The sequence below is a fragment of the Rhinopithecus roxellana genome, chromosome 19 (genome assembly GCF_007565055.1).
Source record: "Rhinopithecus roxellana isolate Shanxi Qingling chromosome 19, ASM756505v1, whole genome shotgun sequence".
Lineage (NCBI taxonomy): Eukaryota > Metazoa > Chordata > Mammalia > Primates > Cercopithecidae > Rhinopithecus > Rhinopithecus roxellana.
The window spans coordinates 25,723,996-25,730,535 of record NC_044567.1 but is presented as its reverse complement, the minus strand read 5'-3'; the positions used below and the strand labels follow the sequence as shown (position 1 = coordinate 25,730,535).

The 6,540-nt window shown below is 46.0% G+C and overlaps 1 pseudogene; it reads right to left on the bottom strand.

Moving 5' to 3' along the window:
• On the bottom strand, positions 1 to 2,437 carry LOC104679036 (annotated as a pseudogene).
• Between the last annotated feature and the right edge of the window lie 4,103 nt (positions 2,438 to 6,540).

Genomic DNA, 6,540 nt, shown 5'->3' with positions numbered 1-6,540 from the left:
TTAGCCCATGTTCTGTCGGTTGCCGTAACCCCTAGGGTGGGTGTCCTTCCAGTCATCCCACTCTCAAGCTCTTTGGAGTGTTTGTTCATCATCCTCTTCCTCCTTTTCTTGATCTTTCTGTTGCTGAGTGGCTTTTCTGAATTCTTCTGGTGTTGCCTTAGCTATTCCCTGATCTGGTAACACTGCATGTTTCTGATGTTGATCATACCAGTCACTCACTGTCATAGAAGCCAGACTTGGATAACCAGCGCCAAATACTTTGGCTTGCGCCATGTTCCGAGTGAGAATGAAGGGTTTTATTAGAGGCCTCTCGTGGCCAGATGAGTTCAAAGTGGATGCCTCTCTTGAAAAGTCTTTCTCTCCCAGGATCTTTATTTCCTGATCAATGCTCTCAATCTCTTCTAAGCTGGTTATCAAGCCACCTCTGAAGGTGAAGAAGATAATATTCACGAACACGCTCATCATCTGCTTGACCACTTTCCACAGCAGATTTCATTGTGGACAACCTATGTTTCAACTCCTTCTTCTGCTTGTATCTCTCTATTTTAGCCCGTCTTTGAGATGCCATAACAACGAGGCTAGGATAAGCCGTGGAAGTAATAGCAGTGTTATTTTCGCCTGAGTTGGTCTTGGTTTGGGGTAGCTCAAACTCGGCCACACGATAGTAATGGCACTGAGTTAAGTATTTTATAAAGTGTTCGCGAGCCTGCTGCAAATGATCTAGACGTTTACTGGGGTTGACTTGTTTCATGGTGAGGGCTCCTTGAAACGCTGGCACCATCAGGTACTTCAGGTCGGTGGAAGTAATCTCCTCCAAATCTTCATTTCGGCTAAACAAGTCGAGCTGCAATAACATTTTGGCAACCTTCTGAAGGAGGTCGAAGCCCTTTAACACCTTTTCCTGGACTATCCGAGAACCGGTGGGTTCAGTCGCTCCTTTGACTTCTTCCAGAAGCTGTTTGCTGGAATCGAACAGCTCCGGGAGCCGCGGTGGCGGGAGAAACTCATCTTCAGCGGCTGCTATCTTGGGAAGGCTGACGTGAAATATTGATTCCTTCCCTTTCTGGACACACGTAAAGATTCTGGTGTGGCTTTCTAACAACCAGTCTCAATCAGGCGCTGCCGAGCAGGGCAGTCAGGGAGGCGGTGGTGATGGGGTGACATAGGGGAAGGCAACGGAGTCGGTTGTGCCGGGTCTGAATCGCTGCTCCACTCTGGGTCTTCGTCAAACTTTGTCTCTCTTTTTTCGTTTCCTAAAATTGTAAAGTGGGAATAATACTGCCTGCCTGGCTCACAAGATTTCTGTGAGGACTGAATAAGAGAATGCATTTAAAATGCGGCTCCCTTGGCCGGGCGCGGTGGCTCAAGCCTGTAATCCCAGCACTTTGGGAGGCCGAGATGGGCGGATCACGAGGTCAGGAGATCGAGACCATCCTGGCTAACAATGTGAAACCCCGTCTCTACTAAAAATACAAAAAACTAGCCGGGCGAGGTGGCTGGCGCCTGTAGTCCCAGTTACTCGGGAGGCTGAGGCAGGAGAATGGCGTAAACCCGGGAGGCGGAGCTTGCAGTGAGCTGAGATTTGGCCACTGCACTCCAGCCCAGGCGACAGAGCGAGACTCCGTCTCAAAAAAAATAAAATAAAATAAAATGCGGCCCCCCAACCCAGGCTATTCTGCCCCTCGACTGCTGCCCCCTGTACTTTGGAACCCCCAAACTGACTTTGCCAAGATTCAAGTATCTGCAGTTCCTGCCACACAGGCAAGTAGCATCAGGCCTGGATTTGGTAACAAACTGAGTGCGCTTATATGTGTATATCTGTGTACGTATGATGTACAAAGTACTGGGATTACAGGCGTGAGCCACCACACCTGGCCTAAAACTCAGTTTTTAAAAATTACTGAGCGGCCGGGCGCGGTGGCTCACACCTGTAATCCCACCACTTTGGGAGGCCAACGCGGGCGGACTACGAGGTCAGGAGACTGAGACCATCCTGGCTAACACAGTGAAACCCCGTCTCTACTAGAAATACAAAAAATTAGCTGGGCGTGGTGGCAGGCGCCTGTAATCCCAGCTACTCAGGAGGCTGAGGCAGGAGAATTGCTTGTACATAATACATATTTTATGTGTACAGATATATAGCACACATATTACACACACACACACATACACACACATACACAGAATCAAACCAACTACATGACCAAATCATGACTAAATCAAAGGCCCCAAGTAAGTTGAGATGGAGAAACACAGCCCCTCAATATAGAATGTTATTTGGAGAGTTCCCTCACACGTGGGGAAGGGTAACACGGGCACACCTATTAATCTCAGATCATGGCTGTTCCTGCCAACTCAGGTGTGCTGTCCTAAGACATGCCCCTCAGTTTGTGAGTCTCACCTCATCTCTGAATTTCCAACCATCCCTTAGCCTCATGGGGGTCAAGGAAGGAAGGGTTGATGCTCAGAAATATGAGTGACATACATACTCAGTAGTTTTTAAAAGCTGAGTTTTGTCATATAAGTTCACAGAGCAATTGTGACTGTTAAAACGTCATTAATATTGGCCAGGCGTGGTGGCTCACACCTGTAATCCCAGCACTTTGGGAGGCCGAGGCAGCTGGATCACCTCAGGAGTTTGAGACCATCCTGACTTGGAGAAACCCTGTCTCTACTAAAAATACCAAACTAGCCAGTTGTGGTGGCACATGCCTGTAACCCTAACTACTTAGGAGGCTGAGGCAGGATACTTGCTTGAATGTGGGAGGCGGAGGTTGCAGTAAGCCAAGATCACACTATTGCACTCTAGCCTGGGCAACAAGAGCAAAACTCCATCTCAAAAAAAAAAAAAAAAAAAAAAAAAAAAAAAAAAAAGTTAATGCCAATGTCACTGAATCTAATTTTTTATTATTATTATTATTTTTAAGACAGAGTCTCACTCTGTCACCCAGGCTGGAGTGCAGTGACATGATCTTGGCTCACTGCAACCTCCATCTCTTGAATTCAAGCAATTCTCCTGCCTCAGCCTCCTGAGTAGCTGGGACTATAGGCATGCACCACCACACCTGGCTAATTTTTTGTGTTTTTGGTAGAGACAGGGTTTCGCCATGTTGGCCAGGCTGGTCTCGAACCCCTGACCTCAGGTGATCTGCCTGCCTCAGCCTCCCAAAGTGCTGGGATTACAGGCATGAGCCACTGTGCCCGGCCACTAAATGTCTTACTCAACACTCTTGAGTTGTGGAGAGCCAAATCCATTCGCTCCTGAAACACACTGGCCCTGAAGCTGCATTTCTCAGCCACAAAGCTGTGCAATGAAAACCATACTAACTCTGTTTAGGCCAGGGGCGGTAGCTCATGCCTGTAATCCCATCACTTTGGGAGGCCGAGGTGCTGATATCACCTGAGCTTGGGGAGATTGAGGCTGTGTTGTGCCACTACACCCCAGCCTAGTGAGAGTAAGACCCTGTCTTAACCGCTCCCCAATCAACAAAAAACAACAACAGCAGCAAAAAACCAACTCCACACTATTTAGTACAATTGCTGATTTAGGACAATTGCTGGATTACCTTCATCCACAAAGTATGACCCAGCCCACCTCAGTTATACTATATAATCTCATTATTGAACTGTCTTCCTAATTTTATTCCAGAAGGTTTGATTTCACATCAGGAAAGTAATACTTTGGCTGCTTTCAATGGTATCCAGGAATGCCAGGCTGACAACAGCTCTGAGGCCTCTATGATTATTTGTGACCCCAGGGCTCTGATATCACAGGTACTAACAGACCCTTTTTGCTATGCCGGGAATACTTCATTTCTGATGACCACATTGTCTACTCCAGTATTTTCACCATTCATAAAGTATTCTTGAATTTCTTTGAGTGTTGCTAATGATGAAAAACACCTGTTCTTGGCCGGGCGCGGTGGCTCACGCCTGTAATCCCAGCACTCTGGGAGGCCGAGGCGGGCGGATCACGAGGTCAGGAGATCGAGACCATCCTGGCTAACCTGGTGAAACCCCGTCTCTACTAAAAATACAAAAAATTAGCCGGGCGTGGTGGTGCGTGCCTGTAGTCCCAGCTACTCAGAGGCTGAGGCAGGAGAATGGTGTGAACCCAGGAGGCGGAGCTTGCAGTGAGCCAAGATGGTGCCACTGCACTTCAGCCTGGGTGACAAAGCAAGACTCCGTCTCAAAAAAAAACAAAGAAAACAAACAAAAAAAAAAACACAAAATGACAAGTATCTGTATGGGCGGGCAAACTAGTTGATTTTCCCGAAAAAGGCTAAAACTACAAAGAAGATTGTGCCAAGCCTTGAGTGTGCTGAGTCCAACTGCAGAACAAAGAGAATGCTGGGTATTAAGAGAGGTAAGCATTTTGAAGTGGGAGGAGATGAGAAGAGAAAGGGCCAAATGATATCCAGTTCTAAGTGTCATCGTTTGTTTTATAATGAAGACAATAAAATATTGAGGTTATGTTCACATAAAAAAAAAAGTCTCCAGACAATCTCTGGCTCTTTCCAAAAATCAAACTATCTTTTAAATGGGTAAATTGTATGGTATAATATTAATAGATGGCTTCCCCATCTCCCTTCCCCAGACAGACTCCCGATTATGACAAGGACTATGTTCCAAGGGTATCTGCATTTCCCTCACCCAGAATAAGCTTTATCCACAATAAGTACCCCATTATATATTGGTTGAATTGAATGAACTGGAAATCAAACTCAGGAAGCATTTCCAAAAGGATTTCCTTTAAACATGTTTTTAATTTTTAGAGACAGGGTCTTGTTCTGTCACCTGGGCCTCCAAAAGTACTGGGATTACAATACAAGCACAAGCCACTGAGCCTGGACTTTTTGCATTTTTAAATTGATAGATCACAGTAATATGTAACCTCTTGCCTTTTTAAAACTACTATGGGCTGTGGCTCACACATGTAATCCCAGCACACTGGGAGGCTGAGGTTAATGGATCACCTGAAGTCACGAGTTTGAGACCAGCCTGACCAACACAGTGAAACCCCATCTCTACTAAAATACAAAAATTAGTCGACTAGGAGCAGTGGCTCACGCCTGTGATCTCAGCACTTTGCGAAGCTAACGAGGGCAGATCAACTGAGGTCAGGAGTTCAAGCCTAGTCTGGCCAAAATGGTGAAACCCCATCTCTAATAAAAATATAAAAATTAGCCAGGCGTGGTGGCAGGTGCCTGTAATCCCAGTTACTCAGGAGGCTGAGGCAGGAGAATCAGTTGAACCCAGCGGGCGGAGGTTGCAGTGAGCCAAGATCACAGCATTGCACTCCAGCTTGGATAACAAGAGAGAAACTCCATCTCAAAAAAAAAAAAAAAAAAAAGCCAGGCTTGGTGGCAGGCATCTGTAATCTCAGCTACCCAGGAGGCTGAGGCAAGAGAATCACTTGAACCTGGGAAGCAGAGGTTGCAGTGAGCCAAGATCGTGCCATTGCACTACAGACTGAGCAACAAGAGCAAAACTCCATCTCAAAAAAACAAAAAAAAACAAAACAAAAATACAAAAAAAACTACTACTATGTCAGAACCTAAAGCTGATCCATTCAAAACAGTCATTTTAGAATGCAGTAAATGAATTTCAATTCTAAAGTCATTGTTAAGAGCAGGTTAAAATCCTTTAGGGGCCAGGTATCATACTCATGCTTGTAATCCCAGCACCTTGAGAGGCCGAGGTGGGAGGATCACTTGAGGCCAACAGTTCAGACCAGCCTGGGCAACGTAGCGAGACCCTATCGCTACAATAAGTTTTTTTTTTTTAATTAGCCAGCTGACCATGTGCGGTGGCTCACACCTGTAATCCCAGTACTTTGGGAGGACGAGGCAGGTGGATCACCCAAGGCCAAGAGTTCAAGACCAGTCTGGCCAACATGGCGAAACCCTGTCTCTACTAAAAAATACAAAAAAGTAGCCAGGCATTGTGGCGGGCACCTGTAATCCCAGCTACTCAGGAGGCTGAGGCAGGAAAATTGCTTGAACTCAGGAGGTAGAGGCTGCTGTGAGCCGAGATCAAACCATTGCACTCCAGCCTGGGCAACAAGAGGGAAACTCCGTCTCAAAAAAAAAAAAAAAAAAAAAAAATTAGCCATGGTGGCATGTGCCTGCATAGCTACTTGGAAGGCTGAGATAGAAGGACTGTTTGAGTCCAGGAGGTCAAGGCTGCTTTGAGCCATGATCGAGCACTACTATACTCCAGTCTGGGAGACAAGAGCAAGACCCTATCTCTAAAAATAAAAATGCTTACAGGAAATCCTTCCTGAGTTTGATTTCCAGTTCATTTGACTCAGCCAACATATATGTGGTACTCACTGTGTACAAAGTTTATGCTGGATTAAGGGAACACAGACAAGAGAAAACACCAAGGAAGCCTGTTACTATCACAGACTAAACAGTAGTACAGCTTCTCACGTCCATGGAAATTTAAAGACACAGTTCACAAGAAACAAGCAAGGAGAAGCCAAAATCGGCCACTTGACAATCACACTGGCTACTTCCCATTTGACAAAGAATAACA